This window comes from Scylla paramamosain, chromosome 9 (assembly GCF_035594125.1).
Source record: "Scylla paramamosain isolate STU-SP2022 chromosome 9, ASM3559412v1, whole genome shotgun sequence".
NCBI classification, from domain to species: Eukaryota; Metazoa; Arthropoda; class Malacostraca; order Decapoda; family Portunidae; genus Scylla; species Scylla paramamosain.
In genome coordinates this window covers 4,068,394-4,076,928 of record NC_087159.1, presented here as the reverse complement: position 1 = coordinate 4,076,928, position 8,535 = coordinate 4,068,394, and the positions used below count along the sequence as shown (strand labels likewise).

General features: G+C 33.3%; 1 long non-coding RNA gene across 1 annotated transcript; it reads right to left on the bottom strand.

Annotated features, from left to right (window-relative positions):
* Window positions 1-379: 379 nt before the first annotated feature.
* LOC135103413 (uncharacterized) lies at window positions 380-7,629 on the bottom strand. The gene is made up of 2 exons (XR_010270037.1): window positions 5,905-7,629; window positions 380-4,362 (listed from the first exon to the last, which is right to left on the bottom strand). It is a non-coding gene; the product is annotated as an uncharacterized LOC135103413 (long non-coding RNA).
* Between the last annotated feature and the right edge of the window lie 906 nt (window positions 7,630-8,535).

The following is an 8,535-nucleotide window of genomic DNA, read 5'->3' as shown; positions in this document are numbered from 1 at the left end:
CAACAATAATAATAATAATAATAATAATAATAATAATAATAATATAACAACAGTAATAATAATAATAAATTGCATTTTCTTCACTTAAACTCGGTGCTTTCTATCCATGATTCCAGCCTTCGGATGTCACAGCACACAGTAAAACTGTTACCTACATTGCTGGAACTAGCCACCCCTCCACTGAACTGTGTGCACCAGAACACCACAAACAACAACACTCCATCCTGAATACTGCAATGGTCCATTGTCAATTGGCTACACTACTCATCATCTCAGGTTTTGGATCCCCATACCCTCACTCTGCCTCCAAATACAGTTCCTCTGAACAAGGAGCATAAATATCAGACTAATTTTGGGGATCAAGGGATACCTCAGAAAATGAGAAAGATACATTTATAAGTTGTACGTACAATTGTGGAGGATCAATGCTGGTAGTATACATGAAATATCTTTTGGCAAACAAATGGCAGTCAAACTTCAGACAAAATTGTGATACATGTATATTTTAACATTTGTTCACTACCATAAATATTCTGACAAAGATTTGCTGCAGTGTTTCTACACTTTGCCATACATAAAAAAAAACATGTTCCAAATAAAATATTTGCTTCCCTGGGAAAGAACCCACAAAGTATTCAACAACACTGAGAACCAGAAATCAGTGCCACAAAACACAATAGTACAGCTGATAATAAATAATTAGTCATGTAAAAAGCTTAGGTTATTTGCCTCTAATCTACTGAGGATGATGTCTGATTACCATCAAGGTGACAAACAACAGACACATTTGGTGAACACAGCTGCAGCCTACGCTAGCAAAGTGATTCAGTGCTGCCTGGGTGATGGAGACTAAATAGCACTTAATTTTCATAAGTTGTAATGGTAATTTTGTGACAGTAAACACGATCCTGGCTTGGTGTTTCTGATTCTATGAGTCTCAACCAACACCCCACAGCAAGCTCACAAGGGCTTCTGTCAACCTGAGGATGATACAAAGAACATCATTCACCCTTGTGAACTACTGATAATTGGAGTACCACTAATAAAAATACTATATAGTTACTCTGCTATTTGACTTTACAATTTCAATAATTGGCTCACACATTTCCTATGGAGACAGTTCTTTGTATACACTACAGAAGTCTGAAATAGAATTACTCATAACTTACAAAGAAGCATTGCATTCAGTCTCAATATGATTAGAGTTGCTGCCTTGTATGAAATATGTCAATGAATTAAGAGTTAAGTTTATTTCTAAACACATTTTTTACAGTAACTTTTCTCTTATCCAGAATGATTAGTAAATTGTACTTCAGCTTGTGCAATTTTTCAGAATGTATTATCCTTTTTTCCACATTTTCTTCTTAATTTTAATCTATGAGCACCAAATGAGGTCTGGAACCAGTAAAATTTCCAGATGTCAAGCACCTGATATATGTTGTAAATAATTGATAGACTACCTCCACATGACAAATTTTCTGTGTCTTTCAGCTCTTTCTTTGGATCTTAGTGTTGCACACTGATTGTATTAGTAATACATTTGTGTTCAGAATAATCACCCAAGCTGACACACACACACACACACACACACACACACACACACACACACACACACACACACACACACACACATGCAGAAAACATTTCTGAATAGGTCCTGCAATCTTTCCATTTGAAATGATGTCATTCTTGGTCAGAGTATTGGCACCAGACATACTCATTCCTTTCAAATGTCCTGAGTTGCTAAGTGATGTGGTTCATCAATTAACGAGGCAAAAAGGCATCCCTCACACCTGGAGGATAGACAGCATGTGCCTCGTTCTGCAACACATGAGTACAAATACATGAGCTACAATGTTATTGCAACACCTGGTGAAGTTTTCTCTAAATTCAACCAGCTGATTAACATCAGATATATTAAAATACTTTTTTGCATGCAAAAATTATAAAGTAGTATTCTGAATAAGAGAAAAATTAATGTAGTACATTTTTTTTTCAAAGAGCCTTTCTAAACAATATGCTATACCTTAAAGTCTAATCCTGCAGTTTGTCAGAAATGAAGTTATTGTGAATCCATATACAGTATGCTCATTACCATTCCTAATGACTGAAGCATGACAAAACAAATATTCTGTCCAGAACCACTTCAAGATGTAGTGGGTTTTTGCCATGAAAACCCAAAAGATAACCTTTTATGCACTGCTTCACAATCCTTATTCCTCAGTCTTAGTGTTAGCATTTCACTTCACTTTAGCATCTTTCTATTCTTCAGGCCTGGTTTCTTATATATGTTTGAAATGCTTTCAAAATCTATAAATTTGTCATAATTAAAATAAATGGTCAAGGAAATAACAAATTACCATAAATACCTTGATATGGCACCTGCAAAGAGTGCATTAATAGGACACATTGCACAAACAACTGTTTATCAAAATGTGACATATTAGCATTAAAGAACTTCATATTATCTGAGAAAATAATCCTTATTTAATGAACATTTTTTTCAGACAATTCATTACACTTCATGGAATAAAAGAAAACCCATCAAGATCCATGAATACAGTATTGAAGCTTTGCCTCCCAGAAGGTACACCACTCATATTGTAGCGCGGCCATAAATCAATATGTACTTTGTACAAAGTGTTCAGGTATTAAAAAAAAAAAAAAGCATAAATTTTCACTCATGTGATAAATGTGATAAACCCTGTATCCTTCCATGATGTCAATATAATATAGATACATATGAAGCACACCTCACAAAAATACAAAATATATTCCTCATCTTGGTGTTTCCTTAGTCAAACAGATGAACTTAACACTTTTAATACAACACTTTGTTCACCTTTATATATAATATTGTGGTCTTTATGAATTTATGGGCACAAATCTAAAACAGGATCCTTAAGGTGACTCTTGTATCACGGCTGATATACATAAACGGGAAATTCCTTATCAGAACATGCTAGATAAAAATAACCTTTCATTTAGAGCTAAATATTGATTCACAGACTGGCTTATTTTAATTTTTTGCAAGTTGCACACATGTCATTCACTGTTTACAATGGACAATTTGGCAATTCATTGGACCATTAAGAGGCATATTTTGTAAGCTTTAAATTCAATGTGTCACTGTAATTGATTTGAAATGACAATACATCTAACTGGCTTTGATCCACAGCCCTGAAAATAAAGGTACTTTCAGTAAAAATAATTGTCTAGGCAAAGTATTTGAAACTGTTGCAACTGGTTCTGAGCTACCAAGAAACAAAAATCTGTCACTAGGATTCATCACACAGTGGAGGCATGTAGCATTTACACCAATCTGAGGAGAGGTCCACTTTAAGATGCCATGAGCTTGTCAAGAGCTTTAGGAGACATTATCAGAAAACTATCACAATGCTACGTTGTACTTTGTTGTGTGACACATATGAGTATATTAATACAAAGGGACCTCTAACAGATATTCATCAAATCTAGTCCTCATTCCTCATATGGGATACTGTGTCAATGAAGGAGAGGACCAGGATAAGGCTATATATATGAACATCAACAGCTTACAAAACTCATTATAAATTTCAGAGACTGTTACTCCTTCAAATTGTGACAAAGCTTATCTGTCTGATTAGTCAAAGTTTGCCTGTGCCAGTTGACACCATCCCAATATTGGTTTATATGTATAGGTCCTCTAGGCAGGAATACTTTACATACTGAAGGGAGTTTCATGGCAGCTGCAAAACATGGAATCTGCTATTTAGAATTAGTAAATCTGGCAGCAAAATATACCTTTTATGGAAGCCAAGCATACCTACTTGAAAAGAAGAAACATCATTAGAGGCTTTAGGGCAACAAAATTCACATAAAACATCTCTTCATCCTCATACATGCATTTGATGCTCATGTCTCTGATTTATCTTTCCATACAAGGCTTCACAGAAGCCTTCTGTAATAAAGTTTAGTTAAATACTTATACCTATATATTATGTATGAAGTTTTAAAACATACTTTCTGCCACAAAGTTACTAAATGCAGGTATACAGTGTATTTAACACCCAAAAAAAATTAAAGAAACAAAGCTGACAGTTGGTATGAAAGGCATTACATCATAAAACCCTAATTTCCCCACTTGCCATGGACTGCAGAAGCTCATTTAGTGGAATACCTTCTTCAAGCCTGTTGTTATGTCAGACTTGCTTATCACCAATATTTTTGTTCATATAATATCATATAAGCTCTGACACCGATACCTAAAAAACACTCAAAGTAATTACTAACCAGTCTTACATGTTGAGACTGGAGGATGATGAGGTGTCTGAGGCCTGGCTTAGTGGATCACTTTTCTGCAATTCTATTTTTTTCAGTTTCCTAAAAAATCATAACAACAAATAAATTAAACAAACAAATAAATAAATAAATAAATAAATAAATAATAAACAATTATCATATACACTTTGGATGATGTCATGCACAATCTAATTAAACCTTTACCCTGCTGTAGCAAGATGCAAACATATCTTGTCAAAAGATCTCCTTAAGTCTTATTCAGTTTATGAAATACTTCCTTAACCCATATTCTCCACTTTTCCTATTCAATCCACATCTTCCAATACTTCTCCTTCACCCTCGTCTTCCTGCATTTCTTTGTAGCTCATGTCTTCCTGTACTTGAACAATCTTTCTCAAAACTGAACATCTTTACTATTTACTGTCTGTGTATGGAGATACAAACTACCAGTAGTATGCTAAAGACACCACAGCTCCCTCTCAGGGAACATCACCAGCTCTCTGGGCTATACCAAAGAACTGAAACAATGTACAAGATTTGTTTCAATAATGATGCCCAACAGTCCTTTCCAATAATAGGGTTTTCTACCTCCCTTTATAAGACTCTTCAAACAATGCATAATTGAGTTAAAAGTAGTCAACTGAGAACAGTGTCGAGTTAGCAGTGGAAGTATGGAAAGAATTATCTGCAGTAACGTGCACCAAGTGAAAAGGAGCTCTGCAAAACTGAAGAATTAGATTCCTCCCCACCATACAAACACACTCTCCTATCAAGATAGCTTTGCAAATGTCCAGTATTCCAGTTTCTGGTGATCATGAAAAATGTCTCTTATCAAGAATAACTGGTCTATTTTACCTGAGGCAGAACTCTAACCTGTGAAGACTAAAAAAAAGTTACATCTATTGTTCATGGAGGTTACCACCAGTGTCTTCTTGACTGGTTATCTAGTAGTGCCTGTGAAACTTATGTGAGGGTAGTGGAACTCCAGGAAGGATCTATAGATCTAAAGTCTTCAATGATGATCGGTATGATGTCTGCATAAACAGTTCATCTAGTTACCCTAACTTGCTGATGTTAACTGGCTATCTAGCATTGCATGCTAAAATAAAGCTTGTATCAACCTATGGCAACTGCACCTTTATGTGTTACATAAAGAAATTACCAAGTCTAATAAGGAAAAGCCACAATATATAATTGGAATTTATTAATTTCATGTCTCTATAACTTTGAGTAATTTAAGTGAATGAATGCTCTGTGCATTGAAGCAAGCTGCTGCGACATGTATTTATCACTGCATCATGCTTTTGAAAAGAAGACCTACAGACACTGATGAAGGTCTACAATCTTCCTGTTCGACTAGTACTGAAAGTACTAGTAAAGGTGATGGGAACTGTATATACTATATAATAAATGTTGCCATAAGTTGGTGCAACCTACCTTAAAGTCTAATTACCACTTAATTACCCCCAAAAACCTATAATGTAAGTTATAGAGAAACTGTGATAGAATTTTTAAAAGAAATTGTTACTCAAAACACTGTGGCAATGACTTCTGGGCAGTGTGATTGTCAGACCTTGAAACACATTTTGTGACTAAGGAATGGCTATGCAGTGTAAAACTTGCCTCATTGCTGCTTTGTGTGTTCTGTAATTCGTGAAGTGTCAGTATGATAAACTTCTCAGAAATTAGTTTATTTCTTGTCACCCTAGAAAATAAGAGAGATCATCATTCATCTTAGATGTAATAAAGTTGCCAGCAATGTCCAACATCAGTCAAGCACAATTGGCTGGAAATATGCACAGAATATATCACATCACCTTCCTACTTACAAACCATGGCATGTCTTGGTAATTGTTTTGTGCAGCACTTTGTGTTGCAATATAGGTCCAAAATTTACAAAGAATATTGTGAAAAATATGCATATAAAAAAAAAAAGTCTGCCATTTTCTTGTAACTACTGAACATACTAGAAGTGCTTCCATAACATGCACTGAACACTCTTTGTCTTCAAATATAAATGTTCAGATATACACAGATGGAGTGGTCTGGGAAGGGAAGAAAGCTGAATAAGAGTATTTTTGGCTGCAATATGCATGGACGGCTTGGACATGCAACCAGCATCTTACACATGACAATGTTTTACATGTCACAGCTCTATCAGTTATATGTTCTGATCACAAATATGCCCAATTTCTTATGGCTGTTACAGAGCCTCAAAAGCTCATTTGCATGTTACTGGAGCAGATATAAGAATAACTGTCACCACAACACTACAACATGTTTTCATCCTATCTCCATTTTATAGTGTGAAATGGATATCTAGCTCTCTTTTACTTTCATCTTCATTTAACACATTATGTGAATGGTTTGCTTTTTCTTTTTTTTCTCTTTTTTTTGAGAAGTCTGAGCTACCAGAAGGAGCCAGCTGTTGATCAAGAAAAGACAATAATGCACAAATAAACATCAATGATCAATACATGCAAAATGCAAGATAAGAAAAGAAAAGAAAGATAAATAAGTGAATAATAAAATAATAATAATAATAATAATAATAATAATAATAATAATAATAATAATAATAATAATTAATAATAACATTTTAACAAATGCATATAAAAAAAAATTTAAAATATCTATGAGTTTGTACTTGTATAGTTCTATTACATAAATTTAATTACATGGTAATGTTTCTTTTCATCTTGCATGAGCTTATGGAAGTAAACAGTTATCTTGTATGAAATATCCAATACAAAATTGTAAAAATAATACCTATGCATATTTCCTATTATACAGACAGCTCCAGGATCAAGTTATACATGACCAATGTAGCCAGTAACAGGTTTGCCCATCCTGCTTTGTGTATTAATTCATATGTTGAAAACTAATGCTTCATCACAGGACAACTGGCAAATAGCCCTCTACTAATCTGTCTCCCATTTCCTTAAATTTAAATTACTTGAAGTAAAATAAAGCTAGCAATAATGAAGTAAAAGAAATAAGACCTGTTAATGAATACTGAACTTTACTCATAATTTCAGATTCACAATTTTTTGCCAATGGTAAAGAAAAAATTAATGTGACTGAGATTAATTTCTATCAGTTTTAGCCCTCTTGTACACCAATTACAAATTCATGTCATAACTTTTGATGTTCAAGAAACAAGTGCTGCCATGAAAAATATCAATGGAAACAAAAGTATCTAGCCCAATTTCTGAAAATTGTCAATAGTCTTTTGCATCAGCCAGGTAAGAAATAATTTTACTAAATGTTCTATGTGTCTTCTGATTATGTACTGACAACTGTATTTGAACTTTACTATTTAATTTGATATATATATATATATATATATATATATATATATATATATATATATATATATATATATATATATATATATATATATATATATATATATATATATATATATATATATATATATATATATATATATATATATATATATATATATATATATATATATATATATATATATATATATATATATATATATATATATATACAATCTTTACCTAGTATTCATTTTATGAATCTGGAAAGGTAATGAAATATGACGAACACTAAAAGTCATAAACGTAATTGGAAGCCATGGTTTTATAATTTTCATGAACTTTACCATCAAATTCTTAATAGATGTCTACAGCTCTTCTCCCAAGTTTTGGTGGCATGGTGTTCAAGTGTGGTTGGCTCAGGACTTGGATGTCCAGGATTTGAATTCCTAGCCAAGTGAAGACTATGTACACCATTATGTGTTGTTTGCTATTTTGCACTGAGCACACTTCACAGCAGTCTCTACTTCTCTTTTTGACTTGTATGGCACAGTCTCATTACAACTGCATCTTATTTGCCCCACAACTGTACCACACATCCTCAAAACTCTGCTTCTCTATCAGATAAAAACTACAGAATCGTGACCTTGCAGTCCAATAACAGGTCAATAATTTTACCTTCCTGTGTGTATATGTATGTGTGCTGAGTTTGTCCATATATGAACACTTGCAAAGAAAGACTACTAATGGTCTATTCTGTACTATTATAACACTAAAAATTATGAAAATCTCAACTTTTTTAGGTGTTGTTATGACATTCATATCTTTTTTTGAGTGATGTTATGCAATCCAACACTTCAGTTATACTAAAATTTAAGTTATAAATCAATGAATCAATGTACAAACATAACTAATTTCCTCACCTTTTCAGCACTGTCATAAAGAATGCAAATTTGTGACCTATGTG